We start from the raw sequence: 17,417 nt of genomic DNA on the forward strand, positions 1-17,417 counted from the left end.
ACGTGTTGTGTGGGCACGGCATCTGCATTGCAGTCATAAAAGAAGCGCACTCGGGATGTCTGCATCACTATTCACACCAACAATACAGACTCTGGAGCATTTGCTGGACTTGGACAAGTTGATTGGAGTAAAGAAGCAGTGAACAGGGTGAATGGTGACGTCAGCAGATCACATCAGAGCGCAGCTCATCTGAACGATTATAACAAGAAGTTAAATCTGTTATAAAAATAGGAATAAATACTGTAACAGCTGCAGACAAGAAGGAAAAAACACGGAACTGTTTTATGAAGCCATGACAATGTAAACACGTCAAATAATTACCTTTTAAGACATCTCAAAATGCTTTCTGCAGCTTGTTAGTCGTTCGCGTGTGTGTGCATATCATGAATGCTTGGTCTTGTTGGATTTGTGAGAATCTACTGAATCTACTGGTACCTTGTTTCGATGTAACAATAAGAAATAAAACCTGGATTAATCATTTGTCACATAGCACTACTATTATTTTGAACACTACTGTACGTACAATTTTCCTCCATGAATTGCAGGTCATTTGAGCATCTTTTTCTGACTCAGTGTTGTGAAGTTGGTCATAAATGTGGACCTTTCTGCCATGAAAAGAGTTGCAGTGAAATTCATGCCGATGGCTTCGGCATGAAGCTGATGGCAGAGCAAAAGCGCCTCCGTGTTGAAGTCTCACAGGACATGTTGTGACATGCTCACCTCTTCCACCATTCGGAAGATTCAGATGGCTTTCGGTGGCTTTTCAGTCGTGTGACTATCCGAGAAATTGTGGAAGAGCTGGGCATATCACAACATGTCCTGTGAGGCTTCAACACGGAGGCGCTTTTGCTCTGCCATCAGCTTCGTGCCAAAGCCATTGGCATGAATTTCGCTGCAACTCTTTTCATGGCAAAATCTTCTGTCACAGTGGAATGTGCCGAAAAAGTGCTGATGTCCACCTCTTCCACAATTTCTCGGATAGTCACACGACTGTCCCATATCACCACAGCGTTCACTTTGGAAATGATCTGGTCATTTCAGCATGTTGATGGCCGACTGGAGCGTGGCTCGCTCTCCACCGTTGTGCGGCCGTCTATAAACTGGTTGTACCGCTCCTTAATCTGTGTGATGCCCATAAGATCGTCACCGAAAGCCGTCTGAATAATCCGAATGGTTTCCACCTGGCTGTCGCCCAGTTTCTGGCAAAATCTGATGCAGTCACGCTGCTCCAGTTGTTCCGCCATTTTCCTTGCAAAGAAAATCCGACGAGAGACGACACCCGTCCTCACACAAAGGCTGCTTACCAGCAAATGATGCAATCGAAAGGCGTGAAAAAATTCACGCATGCGCACGAATGTTCAAGGTTTGCTCATGCAAGCACACGTGATTCAAATCCATCAGGATTTTGAAAAAAATAAAAAGGTCGGCTACTTTTCTAACAGACCTCGTGTATATATATATATATATATAAATTACCGCTCAAATTAACCTGTTCACAATAATAGTACAACCCCTGGCAATAATTATGGAATCACCAGGCTTGGAGTTGTTTAATTTTGTAGAAAAAAAGCAGATCACAGACATGACACAAAACTAAAGTCATTTCAAATGGCAACTTTCTGGCTTTAAGAAACACTATAAGAAATCAGGAAAAAAAATTGTGGCAGTCAGTAAAGGTTACTTTTTTAGACCAAGCAGAGGGAAAAAAAAATATGGACTCACTCAATTCTGAGGAATAAATTATGGAATCACCCTGTAAATTTTCATCCCCAAAACTAACACCTGCATCAAATCAGATCTGCTCATTAGTCTGCATCTAAAAAGGAGTGATCACACCTTGGAGAGCTGTTGCACCAAGTGGACTGACATGAATCATGGCTCCAACACGAGAGATGTCAATTGAAACAAAGGAGAGGATTATCAAACTCTTAAACGAGGGTAAATCATCACGCAATATTGCAAAAGATGTTGGTTGTTCACAGTCAGCTGTGTCTAAACTCTGGACCAAATAGAAACAACATGGGAAGGTTGTTAAAGGCAAACATACTGGTAGACCAAGGAAGACATCAAAGCGTCAAGACAGAAAACTTAAAGCAATATGTCTCAAAAACCAAAAATGCACAACAAAACTAATGAGGAACGAATGGGAGGAAACTGGAGTCAACGTCTGTGACCGAACTGTAAGAAACCGCCTAAAGGAAATGGGATTTACATAAGGAAAAGCTAAACGAAAGCCATCATTAACACCTAAACAGAAAAAAAAACAAGGTTACAATGGGCTAAGGAAAAGCACTGGATGAAAGTCATATTCAGTGATGAATCTCGAATCTGCATTGGGCAAGGTGATGATGCTGGAACTTTTGTTTGGTGCCATTCCAGTGAGATTTATAAAGATGACTGCCTGAAGAGAACGTAAATTTCCACAGTCATTGATGATATGGGGCTGCATGTCAGGTAAAAGCACTGGGGAGATGGCTGTCATTACATCATCAATAAATGCACAAGTTTACGTTGATATTTTGGACACTTTTCTTATCCCATCAATTGAAAGGATGTTTGGGGATGATGAAATCATTTTTCAAGATGATAATGCATCTTGCCATAGAGCAAAAACTGTGAAAACATTCCTTGCAAAAAGACACATAGGATCAATGTCATGGCCTGCAAATAGTCCGGATCTTAATCCAATTGAAAATCTTTGGTGGAAGTTGAAGAAAATGGTCCATGACAAGGCTCCAACCTGCAAAGCTGATCTGGCAACAGCAATCAGAGAAAGTTGGAGCCAGATTGATGAAGAGTACTGTTTGTCACTCATTAAGTCCATGCCTCAGAGACTGCAAGCTGTTATAAAAGCCAGAGGTGGTGCAACAAAATACTAGTGATGTGTTGGAGCGTTCTTTTGTTTTTCATGATTCCATAATTTTTTTCCTCAGAATTGAGTGATTCCATATTTTTTTCCCTCTGCTTGGTCTAAAAAAGTAACCGTTACTGACTGCCACAATTTTTTTTTCCTGATTTCTTATAGTGTTTCTTAAAGCCAGAAAGTTGCCATTTGAAATGACTTTAGTTTTGTGTCATGTCTGTGATCTGCTTTTTTTCTACAAAATTAAACAGAATGAACATCCTCCGAGGCCGGTGATTCCATAATTTTTGCCAGGGGTTGTAGCATCTGCTGTTGACATTACAAACTCAAAACTATTATGTTAAAACTGCTTTTTTAGCAATCCTGTAAATCACTAAACTAGTATTTAGTTGTATAACCACAGTTTTTCATGATTTCTTCACATCTGCGAGGCATTAATTTTGTTGGTTTGGAATCAGTCAAGATTTTGCTCGTTTACTAGTGTGCTTGGGGTCATTGTCTTGTTGAAACACCCATTTCAAGGGCATGTCCTCTTCAGCATAAGGCAACATGACCTCTTCAAGTATTTTGACATATCCAAACTGATCCATGGATCCATCGCATACCTGGTATGCGATATATAGGCCCAACACCATAGTAGGAGAAACATGCACATATCATGATGCTTGCACCACCATGCTTCACTGTCTTCACTGTGAACTGTGGCTTGAATTCAGAGTTTTGGGGTCGTCTCACAAACTGTCTGCGGCCCTTGGACCCAAAAAGAACAATTTTACTCTCATCAGTCCACAAAATATTCCTACATTTCTCTTTAGGCCAGTTGATGTGTTCTTTGGCAAATTGTGACCTCTTCTGCACATGTCTTTTATTTAACAGAGGGACTTTGCGGGGGATTCTTGCAAATAAATTATTTTTTCTATTTTCAAGAACAAGGGTGATGTGCAGAGCTGCAGTAACTACAGAGGCATAAAGTTGATCAGCCACAGCATGAAGTTATGGGAAAGAGTAGTAGAAGCTAGGCTTAGAAAACAGGTGAAGATCTGTGAGCAGCAATATGGTTTCATGCCGAGAAAGAGCACTACAGATGCAGTGTTTGCTCTGAGAATACTGTTGGAGAAGTACAGAGAAGGCCAGAAAGAGTTACATTGTGTGTTTGTGGACTTAGAAAAAGCTTATGATAGGGTGCCAAGAGAAGAGCTGTGGTATTGTATGAGGAAGTCTGGAGGGGCAGAGAAGTATGTTAGGGTAGTGCAGGACATGTACAGGAATAGTGTGACAGAGTTGAGATGCACAGTTGGAATGACAGACCCATTCAAGTTGGAGGTGGGATTACACCAAGGATCAGCTCTGAGTCTGAGACCTTTCTTGTTTGCAGTGGTGATGGACAGGTTGACGGATAAGATCACACAGGAGTCCCCATGGACTATGATGTTTGCAGATGACATTGTGATCTGCAGTGAGAGTAGAGAACACGTTGAGTTTAGTCTGGAGAGGTGGTGATATGCTTTGGAGAGAAAGGGAATGAATGTCAGTAAATGGGAGGGAGCCTAGTGGAATAGTGCAGTTACAAGGAGTAGAAGTGGTGAAAGTAGATGAGTTTAAATATTTGGGGTCAACTGTTCAAAGTAATGGAGAGTGTGGTAGAGAAGGTGAAGAAGAGAGTGCAGACAGGGTGGAGTGGATGGAGAAAGGTGGCAGGAATGATTTGTGACCGAAGAATATCAGCAAGAGTGAAGGGGAAAGTTTACAAGACAATAGTGAGATCAGCTATATTGTACAGCTTAGAGTCGGTGGCACTAACAAAAAGACAGGAAGCAGAGCTGGAGGTGGCAGAGCTGAAGATGTTGAGATGCTCTTTGGGAGTGACGAGAATAGACAAGATTAGGAATGAACATATCAGAGGGACAGCTCAAGTGGGACAGCTTGGAGACAAAGTCAGAGAGGCGAGATTGAGATGGTTTGAACATGTGCAGAGCAGGGACCCAGGATATATAGGGAAACAGATGCTGAGGATGGAGCCAACAGGCAGAAGGAGAAGAGGGAGGCCAAAGAGGAGGTTTGTGGATGTACTGAGGGAGGACATGCAGGTGGTTCGTGTGACAGAGGAAGATACAGAGGACATGGTGAGATGGAAACCATTGATCTGCTGTGGCGACCCCTAAGGGGAACAGCCGAAAGACAAAGAAGAACAAGAAGAAATAATGTAGAGATCTGTAGGTTTTATCGTACGTACACTTCAACCGAGACAGCATGTAAATAAATAAATGTGGAAAATCCGCCAGAAGCACCTTGGTGCCGATCGAAAGTCCTTCTCCATGGTTGCTCCGAACTCCTCCCACACCCACTGTTTTGCTTCCCCCACAGCAGAGGCTGCTGCCCTTTAGGCCTGTCTGTACCTTGCACCTGCCTCCAGAGTCCTCCGAGATAACATATCCCAGAAGGACTCCTTCTTCAGTTGGGTGGCTTCCCTGACCACCGGTGTCCACCACTGTGTTCGAGGGTTGCCACCCTTTGAGGCACTTAAGACCTTCAGGCCACAGCACCCCACTGCAGCTTCATCAATGGAAGTTTTGAACATTGCCCATTCTGGTTCAATGCCCCCAACCTCCACAGGATTGCTAGAAAAGCTCTGCCGGAGGTGTGAGTTGAAGATCTGTCAGACAGTGGGCTCCTCCAGACTTTCCCAATTCACCCGCACTACCCGTTTGGGCTTAGCAGGTCTGTCCAAAGTCCTCCCCCATCCTCTGATCCAACTAACCACCAGATGGTGATCAGTTGGCAGCTCTGCCCCTCTTTTCACCTGAGTGTCCAGAACTTGCGGCCTCAGATCAGATGATACGATCACAAAATCAATCATTGATCTTCAGCCTAGGGTGCTCTGGTACCATGTACACTTATGGGCACCCTTATGTTCCAATATGATGTTCGTTATGGACAGTCCATGACTAGCACAAAAGTCCAATGATAAACAACCATTCGGGTTTAGATCAGGGAGGCCTTTCCTACCAGTCACGCCTCTCCATGTGTCTCTGTCATTGCCCACGTGTGCGTTGAAGTCCCCCAGCAGAACAATGAAGTCCCCCACCGGTGCCCCGTGCAGGACTCCATTCAGGGACTCCAAGAAGGCTGAATACTCCAAACTGCTGTTCGGTGCATACGTACAAACAGCACTCACAGTTCTTTGTTATGGGGCCATTATTGTAGCAAAACTATTTGAAAATGCATATTTTGATCTGTGTGTGTAAACAGATCCACAAATGCGTATAGCAATCTGTGTGTGCGCATTTTGATCTGTGCATGTGTATCCCTGTGACTGTGAAAATTGGGCCACTCGAATGGATGTGTTCTTACAACTGACTTTTGCTACAGTTCTGCAGCGTTAGATCTGTAAATGTGTGCAGTGATTTGGTTGTGCATGTGGAGACTTGTCTGTGTGCCTCCACCAGAGGGCGCAAGCACCAATGACATCACTCATCGCTGTCGTTTTAAGCCTGGCTGGTCCGTCGAAGAGATCAAAATACACATTTGTAAATACTTTTCCTACAATAATGGCCCCATAAATGCCCAAAAGACAAATGTTGGGCTGGACAAGACGAGACAATTTTCCAAGTCAACAGTGCAACAGTGTGTCGTTTATGCTGGACACACAGCATAAAAAAATGCACTGCTTTGTTTCCACCCCTGAGACCATCCACCAATCAAAGACAGGGATTCACACAGTTTAATTTGCATGCAGTATCTATAAATGAACGGTTATCGGAGCCAAAACCTCTTTCCTTTCATTAAATGCAGATTGCATTAAATTTGCAAATACGTTTTGCTACAATAATGGCCCCATAGCCGCGTGTCAATTAAATATCGTTGATTGATTGAGTTTATTTTGTAAAGGCAAAATAAACAGACAGATTAACACTGACTGTGTACATATATGCAATTTGCATTTAACGAAACAAATGAGGTTTTGGCTCCAATACCACTGATCTACAGCCAAAATGCTTCTGAAATAAAGATGGTCAAACTTTACTCATTTTGGGCCATGGAGAATGAAAATGTTTGAAATTATTGATTGGCTGTAGTTTTAAGAAATGCTACTACTGTGCTACCAAAGATTAATATATAACCCGTGCCGACCCAAAGTCCTTCTCCATGGTTGCTCCAAACTCCTCCCACACCCGCTGCTTGGCCTCCGAACAGCAGAGGCTGTGGCTGAAGTTGAGACATTGTGTAAAATGTAAATAAAAACAGAATATAATGGTTTGCAAATCCTCTTCAACCTATATTCAATTTAATACACCACAAAGACAAGATATTTATTGTTCAAACTGATACACTTTGTTTTTGTGCAAATATTTGCTCATTTTGAATGTCCCAACTTCATTGGGATTGGAGTTGTAAATGTCATGCCTGCAATATCGATAATCTCTTATTGCATAATATGTTTTGGCGGGACAGGTTTTAAGTGGGGAAGTGGAGTAAAGTAATTACTACCAGAGATCCTCAGTGTTTTGCCTCATCCAAATGCACCATACAGGCTCTGTGCATTCATTCCAGGATTTTGCTCCTTTCCCCCAAGGGCATTTTCTCAGTTTCATCATATTTTCAGCATTTGCCCTTTTAAGATACTTTGTTTGTATAATGCCCATGTGTTGCATATCAAAATGTTCAGAACAATCTCACCTTTCTAAATGTGTGACATCCATTTGTCTACAACATTGTGTAAAATATCTAATTTAGCTTTAATGCTGACAATATGAAATGTATTTTTAGTCTTTTGTGAATATACATTTTTATTATGTATATTCTGTATGTATAGTTTAACAAACTGGGAAGTCTGGGGTCCCCTGCTGTTGCTCTGGGGGTTAGTAAGGTTAGACCTTACTTGTGTGAAGTGCCTTGAGGCAACTCTGTTGTGATTTAGCGCTATATAAATGAAAATAAATTGAAATTGAATTGAAACTGTTGCCAAAAAATGTCCATTGCTGCCTTGAAAAAATATCTGCACCATTCCTGAAGAAAATAATCCCTCTGTTGTGTGTGGGCCGCCAGAAGAGGAGGTACTGCTGGCCCACCACCAGTGGGCGCCCTGCCTGAAGTGCGGGCTTCAGGCACGAGAGGGCGCTGCCGCCACGGACACAGCCGGGGGTGACAGCTGTCACCCATCTACTCAACATCATCTCACTCCATAAAGACCAGATGTCATCTCCACCTCGTTGCCGAGATATCATACTTCATTGGAGGTAATATACTCAGCCGTTTGTGTTTTACACATCAATCTGTATATTGTGAGTCTTTGCAGGAGTACCTGTTATCCTCTGTCTGCGGGAGCTGATTGAGTGCCGGACTGCACTCTTTTCCCCTGAGGAATCACTGCGGTACTCAGCAAGCTATTGAGTGAGAGGTGGAGGTGGCATTCCCACCATAATTGTTACTGGGTGTACACACACCCACACTTGACTGTCTTTGTTCTCGCCAGCAGTACCAGATCCGACAGTCGGGGACGGTGATCACCTGGGAATTCGGGACTTGGCGGCTCCAGTATTCACCAGGTTCGGCGGCGGCGGAAATCGTGTGGTTCCGGCTCTTCTCAGGACAGACGTCTTCTATCCTCGAGCCTGCCCACACGTCACCTTTGTGGATTGACTGTAATCATATTCTGAGATTGTCTGTATGTTCGTTGTGCTCCTTCACAACATTAAATTGTTAATTTTTGGCTCATCTATTGACTGTTCATTTGCGCCCCCTGTTGTGGGTCCGTGTCACTACACTTTCACAACACCCTCCATGTGTTTTTCCATATTGAATTTTCTGTCAGTAAAACTAAATAAAAAGAAGTGTTTTCAGATTGACAGAGCTGTTATTTAGAGTTGAATGAATGAGTAAAATCTTTATTTCGAATATGTAAAAAGATTAAAAAGCGAAGAAATAACAAACAAAAAAACAGTGAAGAAAATACTTGCATGTTGCAGAACTGAGTTCACATGCTGAAAAGGAGTGGGCTGAAGTATTAAACTTATGTAGCCCCACCCCTTCTCCATAACTTAAGCTGATTTAACTAAACATCCAGTAACATTGTAAACAACAAGTAACATTGTAATGAAGTAGGAGAAGAAAAAAAATCCAGCAGAATATATAATAAACCAAAAAAGGCAAATAAATGAATGATTAAATAAGTAAAAAATAAAAACACCAAATAAATATACAGTAAACAGCCCAGTATCTTTAAACACCTTCTTCCCTACCACCTGTACCACCTTTTAAAGTGACTTTGAGTGAAGATCTGCTACTAACAGATGCTGCAATAGAGAGTGCAATCTCTCATAGCAGGCAGAGACAGGAGACAGACCATGTGACATTCTCTGGTCTCGAGGCAGTTCTTGACTCGCAGTCAATCCAAGAGGATCTATTTTACAGAAAAGAATGTGTAGTTATAGAAAGTGGTTGAAAGTGGTCTCTGTGATGTTCCATTGCTGATCTATTAATAGAAATATGATGCAAAGTACACTTAGACAATCTGGCGCATCCACTGACCCTGGAGGGTTAACCTTCTGTAAAATGAACCATAACAATTGCCTCAGGTTACATTAATCCCACATGAACACAAGCATGGAGGTGCATAAAGATGCATTTGTAAAGCACACTGCATGTCTTTGAATCACATGCTTTGTTGTGTGCATAATACACCTTTCAAAGTCCATGGCCAAATGCAGATAAAAAATAAAATCCAAAGCCAGTAGGATGGGACGTGTCTGTTTGAGCCTGTATGAGAGTTGTTCAGACCACCTTCATTGCTTTGAGCACACAGGGCATGTGCCTTGTGCACCTCTGCAGATGGCATACAGCATAATAATTCTTTAAAAAAAGTTTTGTCAGCATGATAACTTGAAGTTATAAAAGTGACAAGTCCATTCTTTCAGAGCTGAGAACAAAGACAAAGCACAGGAGCCAAGTACATTATTTGTCTTCTTTCTTTCTTTTTGTGGAGCGACAACAGTGCATTTAAGATTGTTTATACTGCACCTCCTTGTATAAACTAACCTTGTCTGAACAAGGTTAAACTCAGTAATCTTTTAATGATGTACTCCATTATTGTGATAATGGAGTACATCAGAGCACTTTTTCTCAACACAAAAGTTACGCTGTGATAACCTAAACAAGCTTGGCCCCAAACGTGGAGTATAATGTGCATTGCAAGCCAGTGGGGAGGGCGCAAAGTCATGCTGCAAAGTCCAAGGCATCCTGACGGCATGCCTAAAATTCAGACTTTCAATTACTTCCTTTATTCATCCATCAGAAGTGTATCTATAAGGAGCAAAAGTGGACAACTTGAGACATTCAGTTATCTCAGTAGTGACACTCATGTCTCTGGGTCCTTGGCCTTTGAGTTCAGGATACACCTGGGAAGAGCTTATGGAGTCTTGAGGTCAATGGGCAGAAGTGTTTGGCAATGTTGATATTTTTTTCAGGAGAACAAAGGTTCAAGTTGATCATTGACCTAAGGCAACATCTTGATGTCTTTGGTTCTCCATTTCATCAGAGGATTCTTGAGTACTAATGGAATAGCTTTGTGTTAAATGAACAGTGCTTAGGGTTGAATCCCACCAGGCTGCAACAGTTGGAGAGTAGTTGGAGATGCGAATTTGCAACCAAAAATGTGAATGAATAGCAAATCGCAGTTGGTATGTCACTGAACTGTTACTAACCACACATTAGCGCATGTTGCCCGAGTGTTGTCTGAATGTCAACCAAATATCACATGGACTTGCACATCCACATACAGTAAATTTCGTGAGAGTGCTGTGTATGACTGTTGAGCACAGCCTTTGCTGATGCAAGGATCTGCTGATTTTTGAGTGAATACCATGAGGCACTCTCACAGATGTCTAACGCCACTAGATGTTGAAACAATGACATGTGTGCACAAAGTGCTTGCATGATATTATCCTGCTGTTATGTGAATAGAGGCTGTGGAAATTCCCCTGACTATATCCAACAGTGTTAGGCATGTTACTTTAAAAAGTAATTAGTTATAGTTACTAGTTACTTCTCCCAAAAGTAACTGACTTAGTAACTGAGTTACAGCATTATAAAAGTAATTAAGTACTAGGGAAAGTAACTTTTTAAAAATGTTCAAATATGTCAATGAATTTAGATTCTACTGTTTTTTTTTTTTCTTAATGGAATTCAACTGTGTGTTCAATTAATTATCATAAAACTGAACATTAAATGTTTAATGAATGAAATCTACACTTAATAGAATACATTTACAGAAAACGTACACTAATAAACACTATTTGAGAGTTGCTATAGGACAATGTGAGAGAAGACATCCATCAAATTAAATTTATTGTTGTAGATATCATTACTATGTTACTACACAATAGATATTTTACCTCCTACTCACCTCTGCCTTTGGTTGGCTTACCATGAAATTTGACTCTTCCTTAGCCAATCACCATCACTTATGTGGTTGTCATACCCCTCCCTCTCCCCAACCAAAGAAAAGGAAAAAAAACTGCATGTGTGGTTGCCGAGAGTCTGCAGATGAAAACGGGTTCATTGAGCTAAATTATAGTAACATGCCACATTTTACTGTAACAATAAAGGCCTTGTAATGACAGAAACAATAATTAGTTAGATTACTCATGACTGAAAAAAAATTGTTTATTTTATGGTTTATTTTAAATCAAATCAAATCAATTTTATTTATACGAGGTCTGTCCGTAAAGTATCGTACCTTTTTATTTTTTTCAAAAACTATATGGATTTCATTCATATGTTTTTACGTCAGACATGCTTGAACCCTCGTGCGCATGCGTGAGTTTTTCCACGCCTGTCAGTGACGTCATTCGCCTGTGAGCACGCCTTGTGGAAGGAGTGGTCCCGCCCCCTCGTCGGATTTTCATTGTCTGGAAATGGCGGAATGAAAAGGACTTTTTTTCCATCAGAATTTTTTCAGAAGCTGTTAGAGACTGGCACCTGGAAACCATTCGAAAAATTTATCTGGCTTTCAGTGAAAATTTTACGGGCTTCACAGAGAATAAGGACTTTAACTACAGGTTTAAGGACCCCTTTAGAGGACGGTCGGTGTGCCGCGCTGCGAGCTGTGACGATGCGGCACAAACCACTGGATCATTTCTAAGCTGATGGCTCTGTGGATACGAGACCGTCGTGTGCTCTTTCTCTGGTTATCACAAGACCTGGACATCAGCCATTTTCCGGCAGATTTCACTTTTAACAAGAGATTTTGTCATGGAAAGCCACGCGGAGGCTTCGCGCGTCACGACCGATTCGCTGATGAAGCGAGACAAAGGAACACCTCCGTTTCGGCGTGTTAGAGGACAAGTTGGGACATGTCTATCTCGGCTTTCAGTGCTTACCAGTCGAGTGAGTATAAAAGAACTTGTGGAGAGCTGGACATGTCCCAACTTGTCCTCTAACACGCCAAAACGGAGGTGTTCCTTTGTCTCGCTTCATCAGCGAATCTGTTGGGAAGGTGTCGTAGCACGGACCCACAACAGGGGGCGCAAATGAATGGACAATGAATAAGCCAAAAACGGTAACAATTTAATGTTGCGATAATACACAACGAAACGTACTGTAATCTGCACAGTCAATTTAACACCAGGTGACGTGTGGGCAGGCTCGAAGATAGAAGACCCCCGACGAGAGAGAAGCTGTGTCCCACACGGCTTCCACCACCAACGGTCTGAAGAACACCGGAGCCGCCAAGTCCCGAGTCCCCAGGTGGCCTCTGTCTTCGGCTGTCGACCCTGGTACTGCTGGCAGAAAGCAGAAATATGATGAGTGAGTGTGAATCCGTACACTCAGTAAATCCACAGTTAATGAGGGAGGAAGCGCCTCCACCTCCAAGCACACACTCGTGCAGCTCCTGTTTGAGCACTTATCTGGGTGGGAGGTGTTGCGAAGCCGTCGCTGAACACCTCAAACGCCACCTCCACAGACGAGTCTCACCGACAGGAAAACGGCTGCAAAGAAGAGTTTAGACAGATATACAGTCTTGAGTTCACAGAGAAATTACCTTGGTAATGGTAGTCGATTTCTCGGCGGGGAGGTGGAGTTGCAGTCCAGCTTTTAAGGTGGTGATGATGAACGAGTGACAGCTGGTGCAGAGGATGAGTGACAGCTGTCACTTCTTCTGGGTCTGGCGCCCTCTCGTGCTTGGAGCCCGCACTCCAAGCAGGGCGCCCTCTGGTGTGGGTGGGCCAGCAGTACCTCCTCTTCAGCGGCCCACACAACAGAATCGGTCGTGACGCACGAAGCCTCCGCGCGGCTTTCCATGACAAAATCTCTTGTTAAAAGTGAAATCTGCCGGAAAATGGCTGATGTCCAGGTCTTGTGATAACCAGAGAAAGAGCACACGACGGTCTCGTATCCACAGAGCCATCAGCTTAGAAATGATCCAGTGGTTTGTGCCGCATCGTCACAGCTCGCAGCGCGGCACACCGACCGTCCTTTAAAGGGGTCCTTAAACCTGTAGTTAAAGTCCTTATTCTCTGTGAAGCCTGTAAAATTTTCACTGAAAGCCAGATAAATTTTTCGAGTGGTTTCCAGGTGCCAGTCTCTAACAGCTTCTGAAAAAAGTCTGATGGAAAAAAAGTCCTTTTCATTCCGCCATTTCCAGACAATAAAAATCCGACGAGGGGGCGGGACCACTCCTTCCACAAGGCGTGCTCACAGGCGAATGACGTCACCGACAGGCATGGAAAAACTCACGCATGCGCACGAGGGTTCAAGCATGTCTGACGTAAAAACATATGAATGAAATCCATATAGTTTTTGAAAAAAATAAAAAGGTACGATACTTTACGGACAGACCTCGTATAGTGCTAAATCACAACAAACAGTTGCCCCAAGGCGCTTTATATTGTAAGGCAAGGCCATACAATAATTTCGGAAAAACCCCAACGGTCAAAACGACCCCCTGTGAGCAAGCACTTGGCAACAGTGGGAAGGAAAAACTCCCTTTTAACAGGAAGAAACCTCCAGCGGAACCAGGCTCAGGGAGGGGCAGTCTTCTGCTGGGACTGGTTGGGGCTGAGGGAGAAAACCAGGAAAAAGACATGCTGTGGAGGGGAGCAGAGATCGATCACTAATGATTAAATGCAGAGTGGTGCATACAGAGCAAAAAGAGAAAGAAACACTCAGTGCATCATGGGAACCCCCCAGCAGTCTAAGTCTATAGCAGCATAACTAAGGGATGGTTCAGGGTCACCTGATCCAGCCCTAACTATAAGCTTTAGCAAAAAGGAAAGTTTTAAGCCTAATCTTAAAAGTAGAGAGGGTGTCTGTCTCCCTGATCTGAATTGGGAGCTGGTTCCACAGGAGAGGAGCCTGAAAGCTGAAGGCTCTGCCTCCCATTCTACTCTTACAAACCCTAGGAACTACAAGTAAGCCTGCAGTCTGAGAGCGAAGCGCTCTATTGGGGTGATATGGTACTATGAGGTCCCTAAGATAAGATGGGACCTGATTATTCAAAACCTTATAAGTAAGAAGAAGAATTTTACCTCCTTTTACAGTGTTATTCTCATCAGTGGTATCCAGTAAGGAACAGCCCTGTAAATCACAATAAAATACAATACAATTAATAATAAAATATTAATAAATAATAGTAACAAAGCCTACCGTGGCTCCACACAAATGAAAAAGTACAACAGGAAGAAAACTGTGAATAGGGCACCCACCCACTTGTAAAATGATTTTCAACATGATGAAATACATAATGTTCAGCTGTTCACACCATTGAAGAGGTCCTGGCTGCCACTGTCATGCATGGATCACGCATGATTGCCATCTACAGAATGAAATATGTAACGTCCAGCAGGAAGATCTCCTGGCTGCCACCGTCGAGCATGGATGATGCACAATATCCTCCTATGGACATATGTCCTCCTCAATTCTCAGGAATGACCAGTATTCAGCCACCACTGTGTTGAAGCCCACCTCTGTGTTCATGGGCTCTTGGTGTGGTCATTTTATAAGAATTAAAGAAAATCCCAGCTTGCGCAGACAGGTGTTTTGAGCCCACTGACCATGCGTGTATATGGGTCAGCTGTGACCTGTGTCTTCTGGACTCCCTCATCTGCTTCCAGAAGTGCTGTCTGTCTCCAATCATCTCCGCTATTTTGGAGTGCTCCCAGGGTAGCTTGTGCATGTCTCCCAGGGGAATGTCAGATTCTCATTTTTGTCTCTAATCACTCACAATGTAGTTTCATCCATTGTCACAAAGTTCTCGCATGTTATGAATTGCGTGGACTACATTTATAAGGCTCACCGACACCTGCAATGGCTCTGGGAGTGTCCGGGACTGTGTGGTCAAAGGCCTTTGTTGCCTCACCAAGTTTGAAATGTTCAAAATCCAGGCATGATGCATGCAAGCAAGGGATTGTGACACCCAATCACGTTGCACGAGATCAAGCGAATATCCTCGCAACTGCCGTTCGCACGCTTTCACAGCCCAATGAGATAGGAGCCTTAAGTAAATGAAGAAAAGTAATATCACTTGCACTATGAGGGAGTGTCAGCTACAACATTTTGGCAATGTGAGATATTTTTTGGCATGATCCAGCATGAAGGTTCCTTGCTGTTGAGGACCATAGTGAGTGGAGAACTAAACTAAGAACAAGAGTGCTCCCAAGTTTCTCCTGGTTCCAGCTAGTAGATGGTTAACTCTGAACACAAATATTAGCCTATTTTCCATGTGGGTGACTTACTCATGTGGTGTTGTTGAAAAAGAGAGCGATGAAAGAAGGTGTGGCAAATAACATTTAAAGCTGGGTTCATGTCTGTGTTGAAGGGGTGTTCCTGGCTCCAATCTTTAATGTTTTGAAGACACCTGGTGACCTATGTTAAGCTGGGCAAACACTGTACGATATTTTCAATCGTTGTATTCGGCTCCAGCTCAAACTCTTCAACAAAACTGCACGGTGTAAAAGTTCCATGGGCGCAAGTTGGTGGGGGATAGGGGGGACATGTCCCCCCCCCACCTTTTCAACCGGGGGGGCAGAATATGGTATGTCCCCCCTACCTTCTGACATATGTGTGTGTACTTGAAACATGCTATGCCAGTCTTATGTGCAAACCATGTCAGTCTTATGTGCAAAACCATGTCAGAATAGTATCTTTGTTTCTGCAAGTTTGTATTTTTAGCAGCATTGACTTGTTTACAACACCTGTTTCTTGTTTGTCACATTCTGAATTTTCTGGGACTGCATTTGCCCAGATTTGAAACCAAAAATAGTTGCCTCTTGGGACTAGTGTCTACACATAAGTATCAATGGACCATATGCTAATTTACTAAATTCTGAAAGTTAGAAAAGGAAATCAGAAAAGCTATGTGGGATCTCAGAAAGCCCATCTGCAATTATTGCTTGATCTCCAAAATCAGCCTATACAAGCGAAATTATGTTCAGTATGAGTGTTGTCATTAGTGCCACTTCGAAAATTAAATTCATCATAAGTAATTTATCTAAACTTATGATCTGTTGTTTTTTCAAACTTATGCAAAAACAAATCTTGAGAAAAAAAATACAGTATGCGATAGTTAATAATTATTAAGAGCCTGTTCTTTCATATTTATGAATACATTTTACCACATTGCAGTTGTTTTTTTTAATGAAAACTCAACCTCTCATTCTTTTTGAGGTCTACACATGTGGTGATACCTTATTTACACCAGGATGTTAATAAAATCAATGCTGGCTATTCTCAGAATAAAGTACTTATATCCACAGTTTCAAATTGCATAAGTCAAATGGTGTCCACTTTATGGTCTTCTCAAAACATTAAAATTACTGTTCTGGATGCTCAGAATGCATCTGAGCTTATCTAGAAACCGTTGGCTTCTGGGGGCCTAAAGCGGCCCCAGACTTCAGCCCTGCGGGCCTTGCACTTTGTCCCCCACAATTTCTAGTTCTAAATTGCGCCCTTGAAAAGTTCAGAGTGCATGATTTATCACACTATACGGCCTGATGCTCTGATGCGATCTGACTATTCACATTGTACATTCAAAAACCACGTCAGACTCATGTTTCCAGAAGCAAAACGTAAACAGAAACTTTTTTTAAAACTTTGTTTATATTTATTTTTACAAAAACTCTCGATGGGAGATATCAAAGTTAAAAAAAAAAATAAAAAAAAATATAAGACTCTAAATGAGTTGAAGAATAATGGGGAAAAAAGAAACAGAAGCTGCTTTCCCAAAGAGATGATCACTGTTTATGCTCTCTCCAATTCCACATCAGTGTTTGCACATGCACAGTGCGAGAGATTGGACACTTGTAGCACTTCAGCAGCGGGATACCCTCACGACGGTCGACCAGAATATCAAACAGGTTTGATTTTCATCCGCCCATATGATTGCCGATTGGGAGGTGGTTGTGAGAGGTTAAACGCAGCTCGTCAGCCCATGTATACTACACGATGCAGGACGCAGGATTAAGCTGAAAAAGGGCCAAAACTCGCACAGTGTAAGCCCAGTTTTAGCTTTCTGAGCAGGTATATTAATCTGACCCCCTTTAAAGAAAATCCACACAAA

The 17,417-nt window shown here is 42.5% G+C and overlaps 1 protein-coding gene across 1 annotated transcript in view; it reads left to right on the forward strand.

Annotated features, from left to right (window-relative positions):
* The window catches only part of cacna2d3a (calcium channel, voltage-dependent, alpha 2/delta subunit 3a), a 629,699-nt gene that overhangs the window by 432,828 nt on the left and 179,454 nt on the right, over positions 1 to 17,417 (forward strand). The gene's annotated exons all lie outside the window — the stretch shown is intronic.

Source organism: Thalassophryne amazonica, chromosome 6, assembly GCF_902500255.1.
Source record: "Thalassophryne amazonica chromosome 6, fThaAma1.1, whole genome shotgun sequence".
Lineage (NCBI taxonomy): Eukaryota > Metazoa > Chordata > Actinopteri > Batrachoidiformes > Batrachoididae > Thalassophryne > Thalassophryne amazonica.